General features: G+C 41.1%; 1 protein-coding gene across 1 annotated transcript in view; it reads left to right on the top strand.

Annotated features, from left to right (window-relative positions):
- Positions 1-19,153, top strand: part of DTNA (dystrobrevin alpha) — a 225,419-nt gene that overhangs the window by 779 nt on the left and 205,487 nt on the right. The gene's annotated exons all lie outside the window — the stretch shown is intronic.

Raw genomic sequence — 19,153 nt, 5'->3', positions numbered from 1 at the left:
TACCACCTAAAATGAAATACTGTTGGCGGCCGTTGAATCTGTTACTTACTCACTGGATCCACTTCCCAGCATAGGTGATACCTTAGGTAGTACTTTAAACATTGCTGGGAAACAGTATTGCCTGGTAATCCTCGATAGATACTGGTGATCCAGAAGATGTTAAAAGGAGAGGTTCACCAAGTAAGAAGCAGCATCACAAATTTGGTGCTCTTAGGCGTTCAATACAGTGTTATGCTCAAAGTTTTGTAACTTACTGTTCAGTTCTGAATGCTGTACCTCTGCTCCTCCCCTTGTTTTTGGGATGTGGAAGTAATTTAATAATGGGGGTAAAGGTATGGATTCTGCGGTTTAACACTGTCGTTAGCTCTGGAGCTGTTTTTGTAGCTTTTACCTGGATACCAGGTCGTCTCTCACAACTGTGAATTTGCACACAACTGGACTAATAGAATGATGGCAACTAGAGAGTAGTGAGTGCTAGATTTTTAAATCATCCCGGTTTCTGGGTGTCAAAGGGTAAGTGAGCATGAGATAAAAGCCAATTCCATCTCTATTTTAAGTGCATGTCTTTATATTGCTCTTCAAAAGAGAATGATCCTACTGACACTTTTTTAGGTTTTGCCGTCTTGTTGCAGTCACCAGTCAAGGTCCTCTATTTATTCAAAATCCATAGTCATTGGAGTAGATATTTTTGTGGTTTTATGTGAATTTTGTTTTTTCTTTTTTCACAAGGCAAAGTTAAAATTCAAAGAATAGAATGCCAAAGAATAAATCTTCCCTTCTTATAGCAAGTCACACATAAAATACCGGCTCCTGGCTTGACCTCTCAATGGGATACCACTGTAGTCAGAATGAGGTGCTGTAGTCTCGCAGTGGTGGTAGTAAATAGGAAATTACATACGTGTGCACACTGTGATCCCAAGAAAGTAGATATTTTATGCATATAATGCCTAGTATATGTGGTTCCCCAACGGTGTGTAATCATTTCCATGAGCAGTTTTCAGTGTGTTACTGATTGTGTGCGCAAGTGCCCTGGGATGGCTAAACTGTGCAGGCTAAACTATAGAAGATTAAGCTCTCTCTAGGGAGTACCTCAGGACCCAATCCTGAAAACAAACACGTGGCTTTGATCTCTGCGTGCCAGGGTAACCCACCAATCCTGAAAAAAAAAAAAAAAGCAGGAAAAAAACATAGGGTACGTTATGGTAAGCTGCTGGATAGCAATCCATTAAGATTCAGAGCAAGGTGAAGGATGAATTGTTTTGGTTTGTTTGGCTTTTGAAGGTTTAGTTCTTTATTAATGATTCCCTTGATTTCTACAGTTGTACGCTGTCAGAGACCGTAGAATAGATTGTCTCCTCCTGTCCATTTTGCCCAGTGTAAGTCCATTCAGAATTGTCTTTAAGGGTCAGCACTGATCTGTCTAACTTCCATGCCAGGCAAATAATCAGATATAATTGCACTGAAATCAATGAATATATACTGACATGAAGCTGTGAGAAGAAAATCGGCCTCATGGTGTTTTATATTTGTATAGCCGAAAGCCAAAAATAGCTGTCATAAACACTGCGTGTCCTTTTGGAAGAAACAGTCAATGCCTATCTTACAGTTGTCCAGAAAATTTCTTCGGTTTCAGCAGCTTTGGGTTAGGAAAGTGAAGGCAGCAGTCTTGGAATGAGAACTGTTCCAGAGAAACTTTTTGTTCCAGTGGTTAATCTCCTTCCCTTTAATTCCATGCTGTTAATCTTAGCGTGCTCATATTGAGATTACTAACGTTTGGCAAGGGACCGCTTTCTTAAACAGGACTCCTTGTGTGTTGCCAGGTGTAAGAGGGTTAATTCAGTTGACTGTGTTTTAAACTTCTGCTCTTTACATTAATTATATATATTCTTATCTCTAGGCATAACAGCAAACTGTAAGTAGTATGGAACGTTACATTCCAATTAGTTTCACAGTGCAAATGGCGATTATAGTTGATGGGTAAGTCTGACATGTACTGCATGACTTGTCATGTTTTTCCTGGAGAGAGGGGAGTCTTGGGTCTGAGTCACCGTGGAAGAACATGGAGCCCTGTAGGCACAAAACTGGTGCAGTGGAGTGATGAGTCAGATCTCTTATCTTTAAATTTGGTATTATGTGGTATTCATGTATGGGATGCGTTGCATTTGTTGTGCACCTAGGCAAGTAACAGGCAAAAATCTCAGTGAGTCCTCCAACTCGCCTTTCCTTTGCAGAGTTGGTCCTGCTTCTATTGAAATGAAAGGCTGCTGGTTTAGATCATGTGCGAAATAACGGTGTATTACCTTGTCGAGCAAATCGGGTCTGCCAGGATTTACTCATTCATTTCTTACATTGCTTCAAGTCCAGTAGTAATATGGCCTAATACTTAAATTTTCACTTTTTGCATTCTGGATTTGAACCAGCTTTTTCAGACTTCTGCAACTGGATAAAGAGTAGAGGACTGAGACCAGTGCTGCATCTTCATAGGCCCCGGTATTTGCTTAAGCTAAATGACTTTCATGAGCATTACTGTAGAATGATAGTATTGTTTCTGTTTCCAGAGGAAACTGATGTTACTGCTAAGCTAATGAAAATAATTGAAATTTCTTAGAAGTGTTAGCTTCAGAAATATGTTAAACAGCGAGAGTGAAGACTGCTCACTCAGCTGTTTTCAGAAACAAAACAAAGCCTTACATCAGAGGTGTCTTCACTTAGACACTTACTGTGAACTTCCTTGAATAGCAATCATTAATAACACCATCTTCTCAAGCTAATGGAGCATGAAGGTTCCTTGATTTGTAGTCATTTGGGAGCAGATGCTCAAAAGTCTGTCCACTTGCAGAAACAGCACAAGAATGACACTTTTGCTGAAAATGGAGGAGGGGGAGCAGCAGGGAAATTATGTGTGGGACAATTGGAATGGCCTGGAAGAGCGTGATGCAATGTCTCCCTCTCCTACATCATTACAAAAGCTGCTAGAGGGACTGTGTTTGGAAAAAATTACATTAACTTTTTATTTGAAAATTGTGGCAGAACATTATTGATCTGTATATTTTTAAGCTCTTGTATGTAATGACAGATGTTAGCAACTGGTTTTGGAGTAGAGGGTACGTGTGTTCATGGTCTTGCAAAAAATGCTTCTATCTTCTCACATTGCCTTAAACTGTGAAACTCTTACAATGAAAGCATTGAAAACCATGCAGGAAAGCTGTACCAATTTAGGTCTAAATCATACAAATTCCAGTTAAAGCATAAATGCTGCATCTAAGTGACAGGTACCTATTCTATTCTCTAGATGTGTAGATAGCTATAGTGTCTCTTGTGGAGAAGTCAGTGCAGGGACAGTTTAGCAGTCTCAGCAACCAACATAAAATGCCAAGTCACTTGTAAAAACTTGGAAATTTCAGTGGTCTTTGTGCCCTGGTGTAGAGATCAACAAACCTGAGACTGGTTGCACTGATGCTGTTGACTTCGGTAAAGCCGGGGTTTTGCCCTGCTACTTAAAACATCCAGGACTGAAATTATGGGGCTAAATCTTTCCTTCATTTGTGATGACATAAATACAGTCTTAGTGTATTTTCTTCCTCCCACTGAAGAGAGAAGGAGATTGCAACTGTAGTACTTAACGTACGGCATATCCACAACTGCTGCTAGGGAATATAATTGTTTTCTACAGTTCTTCTACTATAAAATGTGTGACGTCATCTCTTCCTGGAACCACTATATTTATACTGATTATGTGAGAAGTACCACTGTCAGCTCACATGCCTGTGCATGCGTCACAAGCACCCAGAGGGAAATTCTGAGCTGTACCTTTTATTGTACAGAGACTGCATTTGTACAGGGATGCTCTCTCTGTATAAACAGAATAGCCTGTAAAGGGAAATACAGAGATTTCTATAGTTGTTCAAAAGAGATTACAACTTAACAGAATTTCATCCTATAATGTACAAAGTACAAAAATAAAGGCTCTTTTCAGTTAAATCTTCGACCAGATTGATGTCAAGAAGGAATGCAGTATCTCAAATGGTGTGGTCTTTTTTAATCTTCTTAGCGGGAAGAGATGTTAGAAGAGCCATTCCAAATTGAAGTAGAAGATACATGTGAAATTTCCTCATGTAGTCGTCTGGATGTCTCTGCTTATTTAGCTTAAAATGAAATTCAAACTTGATTTTCTTTTTTCTTGGTGCTGACAAGCTCTGCCTTGGCTTAGTTGTCTAAAGAGGTAACAGCAAGTAAAATGTCATGTGACAGCAATGTCTATAGACTGGTTTGTGATGTAAGAATCATAATGTAAGATTTTTATTACATGATTAAAATTAGGAGGGGAAAGGAAATCTTTCTACGTTGTTTGCAGCTTTTGAAAAGTTCAGCCAGAACTTGCTCCTGATCACCAGCTCCTCGCAGGTGTGAGTGGAGGCTTGTTTAACTGGTAAGACTCCTCCATAGTTTGACCATGTTGGTTTAAGTAAAAGCGTGATATAATTTTGCCCTTGGGCCTTCCTGAGGAGCTGCTGGTTTAGTGCCAGAATTTGCGTGTTATACTTATGGGTGAATAGACCCATTGAACAGTGAGACCACATTGAACAGTTCATCCTGGCTTGTGCAGGAAGGCGGAACTGTGTTTGCATCGTGCTTGACACCGGGGAGGATGGGTGAGCTGATTCCGTCCATGAGGAAGAGCCACATCGAGTGCTACGCTCCTAGTGGCTAAGTCCACAGGTGACTGGAGGAAAGGAAAAGTGGAAGATAAAGCAGCATTTTCTGGAATGTAATTATTGCCATTGGAAGATTAAACTCCCACCTCTGTCTTCACATAGTACAAGTAGAAAAGATCAGTTTTAATCAGAAACCTGAGAGGGAGCAGCGTGCACAAGATGGAAAGATCTGGGCTGAATTGAAGATCTGACACGTGTTGTTCTGATCTTGACTCCTGGTTCCTGGGCAACTATAGTTGCTCACCAAGTCTAGACACACGTGGAAGGAGCTGCCTTTTTTAGGCCACTTGTATATGCCCTTATGCCTCACAGAATTGCCCTGTGTAGTGGCTGTTTACATCTATTGAGTTGTCTCACAATTGCCCTGTTGTACTTGATTGGTGCCAAAGTCAGAGTTAAATGATGGTTGGCCTGTGCTCAGCCGCAGCAGCATTGTCCACTATAATCACCTCCAGAAAGTAGGTCTGGATCACAGTCTGAAGTACCAGTTAGCTCTCCTCTTTTCTTTCCTCTTTGAAATCCTCTTTGCTTTGGTGTGCGTGTCAATGAGCGTGCTCGTGTGGTGTGCCACACAAACTCGAGCTGCGCTGGGAGGCTTTTGCCTCCCTGGAGAAAGAAGGGCTCTTGGCTGCCCACCAAAGCCCATCACGACTTGACAGTTACGCTTTAGTGGAACGGACCGACCAACTTCTCGGTGGGCAGAGCGCCAGCCTAACAGATGGGCCTGAATGTGGGCAGCCAGCAAAGCACATACATATGTGTAGATGTTGATAATTGTATGTACGGGCATAATAAATAGGGATCTTGGCAATTCAAAAAAAGTTGCCAAAGCAAAAGGCTGAGTACCAAAGTGATGACCCGAAGAGAGACTTCTTTTGAGGAGGGGGCATGTCAGAGAGCTCAGAGGAAGGATCTGTGCTTTCCTTGTCGCTCTCTGCCTGCAGTTTTGCAGATTATATAATAAACAAAGGAGGCTATTTAGTCTTTTGAATCCAGGCACTCTTGTTACTACCACTGGGAATGTGGAAAATGACACTTTGCTGCAGTGAATCCCCTTACAAACTGTTTGAAGCTTGCTACCAGGTCACATTCTACCAACACAGCTACTAGTACAGCTTGAGATCAGTGAAAATTTGTGCGTGCCAGGCTTTTTGTTTTGTAAAGTATGAAATACTGCAATGAGCAAGAATTGTATGGAAATCAGTTGTCAGTACAAAATGTAATAAATTTTCTTTATAGGTCATAGCTTCCAAAATCTTTGTGTGTAGCTAGCTAGACTCCCCAGCTAAGCTCCTTCCACTGATGGCAATCAGTTAACAGGTGTGTGATGTGTGCAGGCCATATAATAATTGATAGTTAAACATAAGTCTTTTTAAGACCTAAACATTAGTTACATCTCTACAGAAAGGACATAGGAAAGCTAGGTGGCAAGAACATGTCTGCAGATGGATTTGGTTGCAGAAGCCTGTTTCCCTAATTTTTTCAATGTGATGCTGGAGAATCACCTGGCATTGCTGTCTTAGGGCACACAGGTGTCTTGCTTGAAGGTCCAACTCTCATTAGGAGAGAGCACTTGCGGATTGCAGGGTGAATAGCGTCACACACTCAGCTGAAAATTGCCATGGGCTTCTCTTCAAATTCTGAAAGGTCTGTGGGCACAGTTTTCTTTGAGCTGATAAGGCAAACCAAAGATCTGTGGTTTTTGGCAAAATCTGTAATGGGCTCTGGATACGCTCAGTATAAAAGTAGAGGTTCAGCTATATCTTTCTAGGATCCTCAAGTTAGACTTGCTGGAATTATTGGGATAAGAAAAATCTTTTCTCAAATCCTGGAAGTAAATTATATATATCTGATCTAGTGTAATCCCTTTATGCTTAACTTGAAGACATGGCAGCTGTCTGTGTAACTCCCAAATCAAGTTGTGCGGTTGCTGATTTCTAAGTGCACACAGTCCACAGGGAAATTCTACAAGCCCTCAAGTTAAATGTACCAGCAGACCTAGGGAGTGTGTTTTAGCATAAGGAGTGGGACCAGGCTTTTGGTGGGGACTGACCTACCTGATGAGGCGTCCAAGATGAGTATGATGAAAGCACTGTTTTGAAGAGGGGGAATAATGATGTAATTTCTTCGGGCCTGGATTTCAAAAGGCGAATAGCACTCCTGTAGGTTTCAGAGGCAAGTACTTGCTTCTGTAATGGAAATGATGCGTTCTAAATATTGAATGGAAGGATGTGTTCTGGTCTGAGTATAATGACTGACATGTACACACTTTTATTAACTTTTTATTCTTATTTCAGTCTTTCAGATGTGTTTACCATGTGACTTGGCTCATTTTTTCCCTTCTTAGATATTAACCAAAATGAGCGGTTTAATGGTGGTGTGCACTAGTTAAGGGGAACTACAGAAATGTAAATCGCCTGTGTGGGAATTCTGCAAGTTTTGACTCATTAATTCCTGTCTCCTTAGCCCACATCTACCATTTCCCTTTGTGCAGGCTAGGAGGAATATAGCCTTTAAGTCTCAAGGGGGTTTTATCAGTTTTCTTATCACCTGCATTCAGCTGCTTCTGGCGGGACTGTTAGAAAAACACAGGTGTAGTCCTCTAAAGGATTGGGAGAGGGCAAAGGAAAAGAAAAACAGGATGGAGGAGGAAGATTGTTAAAAAGGGAAAGGAGTATGGAGAAAAATAGTATGTGAAAGGAGAAAAAAACAATGCAAAAGGGAAGGGTAGAAAGAAAGAAAAAAGCCTGAAACCAGTAGATGGAAAGAGGGAGAGGAAAAGGGAGAAAACCACCCGAATCATCAGATGAGAAGGACTGTACTTTGTTAATTAAAATTAGCACATGCTCCAGCTAAGTTTCTTTTCTCTTAACATGACACAACTCATTTTGCAAAGGCTTCTTTGGAAAAAGGATGTCTTTTGACCTTACAGAACTACTTACATGAGGAACTGTCTTGGGAATATCTTTATGGGTTGAAGACCAATGTTTGCAGGAGCAGGGTCAAGCTGTATCTGTTTCTGCCAACGGACAGGACACTGATTTCCTTTTTATTACTGAATCTGCTGAAAAGGGAATGTACTTGTCCTCAGTTAAGTACTGGCACTGAAGAGAGGAAGGTAAGTTGCTGTATGTTTCAAGCCGACAGACAGGCACATTGGAAGTGCATCACTCTGTGTTCTGTATAACCTTCTGCAGAGAAAGGTGATACATACTGTCAAATACTGTAATATTAGAGGGACTGCTTTTGTAGTCCCTGTTTCTCCAGACTGTTTTAAATACAGAAGATTTAAAAGCAGTCAGTGTTTGTGAACACTGCATCAGCCTACCCTAAAAGGTACTTTGTTAATTTTTCATTCATAACCCCTGTTTATCGAGTCATACTAAGACCGAAATTATTATGGACAACTGCATGGAACTTTTTTTTTCACAGAAAAGGTAAACAATAGTTATTGTACAAGATTAGTAACTTAAAATGCAGCTACTTAGTACACTTCTCTGCACTAAGAATTAGCCAGTCATCCTTTTTAAGCAGAAAAATAGGTAGAATACCTCCATGTTTTGGTGGAGGGTATATTTCATTTGTCCCATTGTAGTGCTCTTCTGTATTTCCCCAGGGAACACTACATTTCTGATACCCTAGGAGCCCCATATTGTTACTGCTGTTTGCATTTACACATAAATGTTACCTGTTTTACTTTTAAAACAAGCTAGCACAAAGATAATTATTCCCGCACAATTTGTGGCTTTTTTTTCTTTCAACACATGAAAGCACACTGTAGGGCTTATAAAACTCTCTTGATTTGTTGTAGGCAATCAGACTTTTGATGGTGCGCTTGACTATCGGAACAAACGACTTCTTTACTGTAAGCTCCATTCCAAATAATGAATGCAATGTTAGTGGGCTTACTGAAGCAGTGGGCTATATTACAGTGACTGCAAAGCAGTGGAAACCCACTGTGTCTTTATGTCATAAAAAGGCCCTGCCTGTGCTGTAGATCCTATGAAGAATTTGTAGAGATACTTGAAAGGATAAAACACTGTATAAATTCCTAAAGTTCAAAGAGAAAATACCACTCAGGATAAAAAAGGGAGCTTAGCCCAGCAGCAGCTTAACCATATATGACAGATCTAGTGCTAAGTCCTGCGCCATCAATGCAAATGCTTCTGGAGTTCACCATGTAGCCAGATGGAAAGACTAGAAGAAAGGCATTGAGGACACTGACATGGGGAGGGGGGCAGAAAGAAAAGGCATGTGCTTCCCAATAAATGACTCTTATTCTCCGGGCAGGATACGAACAGGAAAGGTTTATGACATGCGCAACTAGATCCTATGTTGCATTTCCTGTGAGCATTAATATGCGTTTGTCTGCATTTCTGCATGAGTACTGTGCCATAAATAAAATTGGGAACTGTGGAAGTTTGAAACTCTGTAATTCTAACACAGGGATAGATTACACTAGGCCTGCTTTTGAGTGCTGAGACTTTAAAAACTCATTAGCTATGTCCTCCTTCCTGTGCCATATAATGACAAGAACATTGGATCAAAGTTGATCCCCTTCAGGCCATCAAAAATGCACTAAAAAGGCTGGTTTAGAGGTCACACTTCCTTCTAAGTAGTTCTCTGTGACCTTCAATCATCTCTATACATGTCCTGCAACCAATTGTTTTCCTGTCTTGCCAGCTCCACAGAGAAACATCTCATGGAACAATCAGCTGAGCCGTGCCTCACACTGGCCTGCCTCCTTCCCTCTGCAGCACAGAGCTGCTCTTGCATGCTCTTGTCCTCTACAAGCCCAAGCATCGTCTTTCCCATTCTGCCAGTGGCACTTGGATTTAAACTGCTCTGTGTTATCTCAGCTACTGCTGCACGTTGATTGTGGATGGCAAGTGAACGTGCAAATTATCTCAGTAAATAGTTGCACTAGTTGTCACACCAAACAACACAAAACCTGGCTTTGGCAGATTGCTGTTGCCATAGATGTGCAGGGACAGCTTGTATGAGTGTCCGAGGAAAGGAATGACACAACAGCATTTTAGCAGCTGTGCTGGTACTGTCTGCTGCTTCAGGCTTTTTAGCCAGTGCTCACAGTCTTCATTTCAAGTAGTGGGAACCTTTGGAAGGTAGGAAGTGATGTTGTATCTGGAAGACCTTAATGTCAAATAAAATGCACACGTAGCACTAAGTGCAGTCCTAAGAAAGGTGTGAGGTTGCGGTCACTGCTATGAAATGAGCATGCTTGTTGAAGGCCATAGTGTGGCTTTTTGGCCTTTGCTGATGACGACAGGTATAGAAAGGGTTCATATTACTTTTGTTTATTTGTAGAAAAAGGAGGAAAGATGGAGCTGCGTCTCTGTTCTGAAGCTAAAGGTATTCTTTATTTCCCATGTTTTGGGTTTTTTTAGGAGACTGCAACAGTGTATTCTAAGCAGTCACAGGAGCTTTAATGGCAGCTGTTTTGCTTGAAAGCCTGTATCTGTCAGTGTCTGTAACATGGTTTGATGTAATCCTTTGGATTTCCTCAGTTTAAGAAAGCTGCAGTCTTCTTTGCCTACCAAAACACATTTAACAGTTGAAATTTTAGCAGTGAATATTTCTACAGTCTACCATTTTGCATATACTCTGATGATTCTGCTGCTTATATATTTTTAATACATCTCTCACCTTAATGTGAACAATCAGGTAAGGACGTGGCTTAGGAAAATATGGGAATTTGGAAGAAAAAGAAACAAATAAAAAAAGAAGAAACAAAACTAGCAGAAACCTTTGTAGTCCCATATCTCTGTCATTTGCTGTTTAAAACCAAGGAAAAATATTTAAAACCAAAGTTGTCTGTCAGAGCAGAATTTATGCCTATGACTCAATCTCATCTTACTACTCAGATGTTGAGAAGATTTGTCCTTGAAACCCAGATTTCCCTTACATATACTGACATGTGTTTTGCAAGACCTTGAAATTACACAGTGGAAAGAGAGCTGAGAACTGCTGCCAAATCTACAAATGGTCACAGTTATCCGGGGCTGACCAGAAGCTTTAATTTCCTGCACTACGGTACTGCAGATGAAACCGTGGAGCTGCGGTGTGCAGGCAGGTAGTCGGCACCGCCCAGGTGGCTGCTCCTCTGGCTGGGTGGGGAAATGCAGGTGTACCACTGAAGGCAGGATGTGGATGTTATCTATCATTCCTTGGACATCAGGAGACAGGCTGTCACTTTCCTCCCATTTTTTGTACCCAAAATGCTTCACATTTTCTCGAGCAGAGATGTCTGAAAGAGGAAAGTATCAACTGGCACAGGGGGTCCTGTGGCTGACTGGCTCAGAATGCGGAGGAGGAGAGTGGAGATGTAGGACCTGACTTTAGCACCCCTGGGTTAGCTATTCTGAAACCGACCAGGGCACTTGAATTAGCTGCTGTTTTTTCAGGGGAGGCTCTATGGCTTCTACCTAGTAGAGAGAAAAAGCAAAGTTTGTCCCATTGGTATTACGATTGACATCCTAATTTGTTGATGCGACACGCTTATCTTTGCTAAACTACAAAGAAACTTGTTTCATCAGATCCAATTATCCAATATTATCAGCATCTAGTTGGATGACTCTCGTGGGGCTTTGCAAGGGAGCAAAAGGGTGGGTTTTTTTTCATAGTGATACTTTTTCTTTCTTGCTTTTCTTTGTATCAACTTCTTTCCACTAAATGACAGCAAAGCTTGCATGTTGTTGTAATTAGCTCCTCCTGCATCTGTTTGCATTTAAGGACTGCAAGAACTGGGCAATCTACATTTTTTTAGTGGTCTTCAAACACAGTAATTAAGAACAAGATATTGTTGTATTTGCAAAGCCCCAAACCAAAAGATGTCTTTCTTTATCACTTCCTTGTCTTTCACAGCCTCACAGCAGTGAAACTTCGTGGGCTTCTTGCTGTCTGGTTGGCTAAGTCCAATGAATCTCTTCTTACCGGGAGGCTAAAAATTCATTAAAGGGTTTTATATTTGTATTAGGGTTTTATGCTTTACCTCAAATTTATACTTATATTTGGAAAGAACACATCAGCAACTGGAACATAATTTATGAAAAGTTATTAAATGTTGTTAATGCATTTAAATTGAAGCTCCAGTACACACTCATACACAGTCCTTGAATTATCAAAACATTTGTTAGTGTTTGTTATGTGAGCAGTGCGGCTGGAAGCTCAGACCTTGAGAAGGCTTTTACTATTTTTTTTCACAGCTTATTTTTCACCATTTATTTCTTTCATTTCCTTTCCTTTTATTTTTGTTTTTAAAGGAGACGATCTTCCCCTAACTTGGAATGTGACTTTGTTTTGGAAAGTGGTAACACCCACTAGCATACTATTTGTGAATCATCAATGCCATCAGGTATTGAGGTGTTTAGCTGGATTTTGAAATTAAGGTTCTACTCCATGTTGTTCGTGCATCTGTATTAACTGGTTTCTTAACTGTTGTGTTTTTCTACTTGGCAAGTGTTCTCAGCAGAAAGTCTCACTGCGGGTGCTTCTAAAACTTCAGCATTTGTAAATGGTAACTGTACTGTTACCGTTGTTTAATATTCTATTTTTAAATCTCCCTTTCAAAAAGAAAATACAGTTGGAACAGTTATCAAGAAATGTAGCAAAAAAACTACCCTAGCTCCAAAGGCTTTTCAGCAAAATGCAAAGCAGTACAGCAAACCTGTGCCTTCCCATACAAAAGGAGAGTGTAACACACAATCTAGGCAGTAGATCCTTAGCTCCAGAAATTCATACAGGTCCACTGAAGTCACTTTTGTGGGAATCTGCTATGACTGTACCCTGTGAAGCTATTAATAGTGAAGTACCCAGCGCATACACAAGGGCAGGACTACATGTGCATAAGAGGAGGGAAATAAATGCCTGAATATATACAGACATGCATATCTGCAAAGGTGGGGTGACTGGATTTCTTAGCATGCTGGGGGGAGGTGGGGAGGGAGGAGACAATGATAATGTAGGGAAAAAAAAAAAAGGTAAGGAATGAACATCCAGCAGGCTTTTTTTGAATTATTTGTAGAATATGCCACAAAAACACAACACCAAAGAGAAGGTCAAAGTCCTAAGAACATGTGTTGCAATGGTCAGACTCCCTTTCAAATGATATGGAGTCCATGCCTGCATTAATCCTAAAGAGACTTGTTTCAGGAAGGGGGAATATTTTGAACACCAAGAATTGTTCTGTTCTTCTCATTGACCTGACAGCATGAACACAATTCCCATTTGTAACTGGAGTCAGCCCAGAGCCCATTTCTTACAGTGGGGCTTCAAGTCCCAAACAGGTGGGAGTTCATCCATTGTTTTATTTACCAGCCACATGAGTTTGTCTCCTTTAGTATTAAACTATCGCATTCCCAGATAACACTGGCCACTGCTAAAAGTAATTATTTGGTTTTGTCAGATTTAAATATATTTAATAGCATTGTCAGAACACAAATGCTATGCTGTCAATATGTATGTGTATGAACAATATGTTACTGTATGAACAACTCGAGCGACGCTCACCTGCTCACCTGCGCTTTGGGCTCCTTCAGACAATGATCTCAGCGTGCCTTTTTAACTTTTTCAACATAAGTAGGAAAAAACGATGTCTTGAAAACTTTGGGAGCTGATATTAAAGCTGAATTTTTATGGGAATCTCTGTGTGCAATTCCAGGTGGTTTAGCAAGACCCAGTTCCAAGTTAGCCCTGGTTGCAGAGGGAAGGCTTTTCAAGGCTGAATGATAAGAAATTATGACCTTCCATGTTTTGTACACTTACTTCCTGTTTTATTTTCCTGTTTGAGCACTACAGATGATCAAAAATAACGGGCAGGCATTTTTGCTTGTTTTTTTTAAGTAATCTTGAACTGACAAGACATGAAATCCTTAGACCAAAGGACAGTAATTTTTGGAAGGTTACAAATGTCTGAAAGTAGAGACACTGAATATATTTACCTCAGTCGTGATTTTACTGCCATAATAAGATTTTTTTTGCTTTGCTGCATACACCAGGACTTTAAGATTATGTTAGCTTATGCTGAGCTAAATCCAGATACGGGATTTGGTTGTAAAATGTACAAGGAGAGGTTTGTGTCTGCAAAAAGTCTCTCCAATCCCCTTTCCATCAGAGGATATTAGGGGGTTGAAAGGAATCCATTGCGCAATGCTTCCATGCAATCTGCTTTTCACACTCCTGCAAGGCTCCTGAGGGGCCAGGGAGGCAACTTCACTGGGCCTCCTCCCAGATGGCAGTGTCCTTTCCCTGTGGGTACTTTGGTGTTGCTGAAGCTTGTGTTGTCCAGAAGTGTATGAACAACTCGATGAGCAGCGCTCACCTGCACTTTGGGCTCCTTCAATGATCTCAGTGTGCAGGGACTGTAGGAGAGGCACCTCCTGAGCCTGTACATCTGGATCCCTTTCCCCACCCACGACGTGGGGCGGCCCAGTTCTAGTTCCATTTCCATCTGAGGAACCATTCCGACGTCTTGAAGGATGGGGAAAGGGAACTCCAGGGGTTTCCTCAGGGGTTTCTTCTGGCCCTGAGCCTGGAGGGGAGAGGTGCCCTCCCCTCCCCCCCCCACACGTGGCCCCAGGGCAGGCACAGAGACAGCACACTGGAGGTGGAGAGGAGGCAAGAGAGAGTTTATTGTTGGGGGGGTTACATTTATAGGGTTTAGGAGGATTCACAGAGTAACCAATTAGAAGTCTCAAGGGGCTTACGGGAACACCCAATCACAGGAAGGGGTTAACAAAGGCCAATGGGAAACACCTCAGGACACCTTCCCAGGACATTCCTGAGATAACACTACCGTGGGGGGTGTTGGAAAGAAGAAGCATGTGTTTGCAAAGAGACCACCAAAAGCCATTTTAAGACATGTTTAAACAACAGTTTCCCCATATAATGCAGGTTTAGTGCTACATGTACAGCCCCTGCCAAAGGTTATCCACCCCTACGGTATGTGCGCCTAAGTAAACCCTTGTGCTCCCCCTCAGTAGGAGCATCCACAAGGGCTGGAGCTTAACTACTATCATTTGGTGATTCATTTGCAGTGCTTATTTTCTAAAAGTTGCATAGCCTGTTCTCAAAAGCAAGGCAAAGAAAAAAGCGGCTGTTATGAAAAGAGAGGAAGAAAAACTCACACATACAAACCCACAAAGCTTTAAAGAGGCAAACTCACATTGTTAAGGTGGGGGAAAAAAGCCCACAATTTGCCATGTCTTATCTTATGTGAAAAAGATGAGAAATTAACTTAGATTTTTGAGGTACTATTCATATTTTAGACGATTAACAGCGATATACTGGTGAGTCTTAACAACATGGATTTGAATATAGTCCTGACTTGCATTTCTTACTTTTGTGGGTTTTCATAGAAAATAAACCAGGGAGTTTTTCCCTGTTGTAAAAAGATGTGCTTTTATATTCAGTGCTAGTGAATTTTAGGCATGTGATATTGACCCTGAAATAAACACACTGCTTTTTCAGTGTAAGAAGCATCAGAATGGACCAGTCCAAATTTTATTCTCTCGTATCATTGAATACAATGATAGACTTCATTGTGCTTCTCTTTATTCTTGCACAGCTTATATAGACTTCGATTAAAAAAGTAGAAAATTGCCATGACCAAAAAAAAAAAGTTAATCTTCAGTGCTGTGTAATGTTTTGCAAAACCCATTTACTTTCTGTGGAAACAGCTGATCAACAAAAAACTGTAGCTGAAACTTCCCACTAAGAAATTTCATAACATTTAATTTAAAAATTGAAAGGAAGGATTTTAACATCTCCAAATTAGTTGGTTTCTTTCACCTCAATCTGAACTTAATTTTTTTCTTCCTGAGCTACTGCAGCACTTCACCTTTCTCCTGTGTTTCTGCTATGTCAGGTTTTCCAGCCAGAAGATACATCTTTCTTGGCGTTTCACCCCTATGAAGCTTCTGTGCCAAGTGGGGAAGTTGTATTTTGCTGTCCAAAAGCAGCCCCATAGTCCAGTCTACAAGCCACCAAAATTAGAAATCCAGTGAAGTCCTCCAGCAGCCCAGAAAGACACAGCTTATCCCAAAACAAAAACACTCAGTCCACTTTGAAAGTGATACATTTTTTCTGCATGAATTAAACTTGGCTTTTAATGAAGCACTTCATTTGATTTTGCTGATGGAAGATTTCAGTTTTCAGCTCAAGATAAAGTACTTCCGTGCTAAAACTCCTGCTGTTCAGTTTTGTTCTGCTGACCAACTCTCTTCCGAGATTCTCTTAGTCTTTGTTTGCATGGATTGCAACTGGGAAATACTCTTGTTGTGAAAGCTTCTCTTCTTCCAAGAGGCATTCCGTGTTCTTACAAGTAGGCAACTCTGGAACCCAGTACTCTTTATCAAAGTGGAAGAAATGTGTCAAGGTCAGGTGATAAATTTTCTTGCAGACTGATACACACATTTGTGTTGAAGGTCCTGACTAACTTGGAGCCCAGTGAAACACAAATTCCCGTCTGTGTGTGTATTTAAGGAATAACTCACAGATGAGTCATGAATGCAGCATTACTAATGACCCTACCCACACCACAGCTGCTGAACCTTTATGAAAGGCAGAATGAGCTACAGACCTCCCCCAGATGCCAAGAACATCTCATCAGTACTCTCTGGATGTGATGGTCTCTGACAGGCTTTCAAACCTGGCCCCCACCTTCTAGCTAAGAAGTCAATGCAGAGTTTCTGAAAAAAACTTTTCCTTGCCCCATTCGTGATGTGACCCACCCACATCCTTTCCCTGGCCTCACATCCTGGGTTATGAAATCTCCCAACCCCCAGTAGTCCTTGTAGCACTGAATTTACCTTTAAGTCGTGAAGCTGCAGCAGAGAATCACGCTGATTAAGTGAATGCATGCAAATACATGTAAACAGGAGACAATGTGGTAATTTCTCCAATCATAATATTCTGGCTATATGTCTATTAGCATTTTCTTTGATGGACTAGATTTCCTTTGACATACTTTTTTTAAATAACCTTTGTAAAGCCAATTAATGAAAGAAAGGTAGAAGTAGCGCGGAGTTGTTTTAGAATAGGCTAAAATCCTTTTGTGGCTCCTCTCTTTAAGCAAGCAATGCTTCTTCCAGGGCAACACAAAATGTGAGCTGGAAGTAGGGTGAGAGCAATTAAGATCCAAGAATGGGTATGTATAAAGCTAGGATTAAAGAAGGCTGAAAAGCAAAATTTCAGGTGAAGAAGAAAAGACTGATAAATACATTGAAAGCTTTTGATGGCTGCAACGTATGTAGAAGGGCAGCTCATTTAATTTTGGCTTTTGCTTTTAACCATCAGTTCACTACAACTGAAGGTTTTTGTCTTCATTCTAAACAACATTTTGGGGAATGGTGTTTCTTCTGCTCCCAACTGTGATCTGCAAAATAAATTTGAAAGGTTTGCCATATGAATGCGAGTTCTTTCAGTGTTTTCATTAAATCTAGATTTAATGGATTTTTTTGTTTTTTAACTGAGATCTGTCATTCTTTTTTCTCCTTTGTATTTTGCATTTATGGTTTGCTACTGTTCTGTCTCTTTTTTTAGGCCATTGCAAGCCCTTGTATTAAACCCAAGCCATTTTCTTAAGAATCCTACCACTTCCCATTTGGAAACCCATACATGAATGCTGCTGTCTTTTAAGTTCTGTGCTGTCTTTTGGTAGTACCTAGAGTAAGAGCTTGCTGTTGGATTGCTACTAGGGAATGAGAAGCTGGAGAGCAGCCCTGCGGAAAGGGACCTGGGGGTCCTGGTTAATGGCAACCTGAGGGGCATCAGGCAAAGCATCTCCAGCTGGTCGAGGGAGGTGATTGTCATGCTGTGCTCTGCACTGGTGCAGCCTCGCCTTGAGTATTGTGTGCAGCTTTGGGCACTGCAGTATAAGAAAGATACTAAGCTATTAGAGAGCATACAAAGGAGAGCCACAAGGATCCTAAAGGGCCTTTAGGGGCAGCCATATGAGGAGTGGCTGAGGTCACTTGGTCTTTTCAGCCTGGAGAAGAGGAGACTGAGGGGAGACCTCACTGCAGTCTACAACTTCCTTGGGAGAAGGGGAGGGGCAGACACCCATCTCTTCACTCTTGTGACCAGTGACAGGACTGAAGGAAAAGGCGTGAAGCTGAGCCAGGGGAGCTTTAGGTTGGATATCTGGAAAAGGTTTTTTTGTCCAGAGGGTTGTTGAGTACTGGAACATGCTTCCCAGGGAAGTGGTCACAGCACTTCAAAAAGCCTGAGTTCAAGAAGCGTTTGGAGAACATTCTCAGGCATGTGGTGTGATTCTTGGGGTGTCCTGCATGGAACCAGGAGTTGGTCACAATGATCCTGATGGGTCCCTTCCAACTCAGCATATTCTATGATTCTTATTATCTCTCTGAATGGGAGGTGCTCCTGGAACATTTCTGGGACTTGCCTCTGCATGGTTCTTTAGATACTTGACCTGACAGATGTTTCTCAGAATTGTTCAATCTGCTACTGCATACTTAGAGAAGTGGGATTTTTTTTGACAAAACTCAGTTGTTTTGTTTCCAACTTTAGCAAACCTTTCATACTTAGTCATTCCTACCACCTTATGGTTTCTGTGATCCCAAGTGCTGTTGCTGGTCTTGCGTTGAGAGAAGAACGATGATAATGGTTCCAACACGAGCACTGCCAGAAGACACACTGCTTTTATGCCTGGCACTGTTCCCTTTTCATTCTTAGTGTCAGCTGTGAGGAATGAGACCAGTTTGTTCTCTTTGAAGGACATTAGCTATCTCTTGGTCCTAGACTGTCACCTCAAAGGAACATTCAGAATGAGAGAGCCAACCAGGCACCTCACTTATGTTCCTGGGGCCAGAGGTGTATGAGTTGCTGATGAAGACGCTGTTCTGAGTGACCAGATCCAAAAGCCTTTAAGCTTAAAATCAAGGCTCCATGGCAGTGCTGGTACCAATTCCCAGCCTGATAAGATGTGTTTTGGGAGTGAAGTTTTCTGGGATCTAGGAAAACCAATTCAGATAAAATGATCCTTCATTGCATTGCTGCCATGTAAATAAATAGTTTCTGTGAAACTTTTAGTGGTGAATTGGGGGTTTGAATTCAGAAACATCAGGCTCCAGTCCCTTGCTGGCTTCTCCACAGGGGTGATGGAGTTCTGAAGCCCTGTTGCAACACTACCAACCCTCAAAATACTTAATTTTTTTTAATATGCAGCTTCTAGATGATAAAAGATAGTCAACTAAAACAATGTTATCCTTTATGATATTACAGAAAACCATGGAAATAAAGTATATTAAAACCCCATAAAAATTGAAAAACACGATTTTTGAACCAGTACTGTGATTTCAGAGTGATTTGTGTTGATATTCTCCATTTCTTTTGAAAATAAAAGTAGTATCAAAAACTTTTTTTTTAAATCTGGAATTAGATCAGGCACCAAACAAGCTCAT

The sequence above is a fragment of the Chiroxiphia lanceolata genome, chromosome 1 (assembly GCF_009829145.1).
Source record: "Chiroxiphia lanceolata isolate bChiLan1 chromosome 1, bChiLan1.pri, whole genome shotgun sequence".
Taxonomy (NCBI): Eukaryota; Metazoa; Chordata; class Aves; order Passeriformes; family Pipridae; genus Chiroxiphia; species Chiroxiphia lanceolata.
Note: the sequence above shows the minus strand (reverse complement) of the source record. Positions and strands in the feature narration are given on the sequence as shown.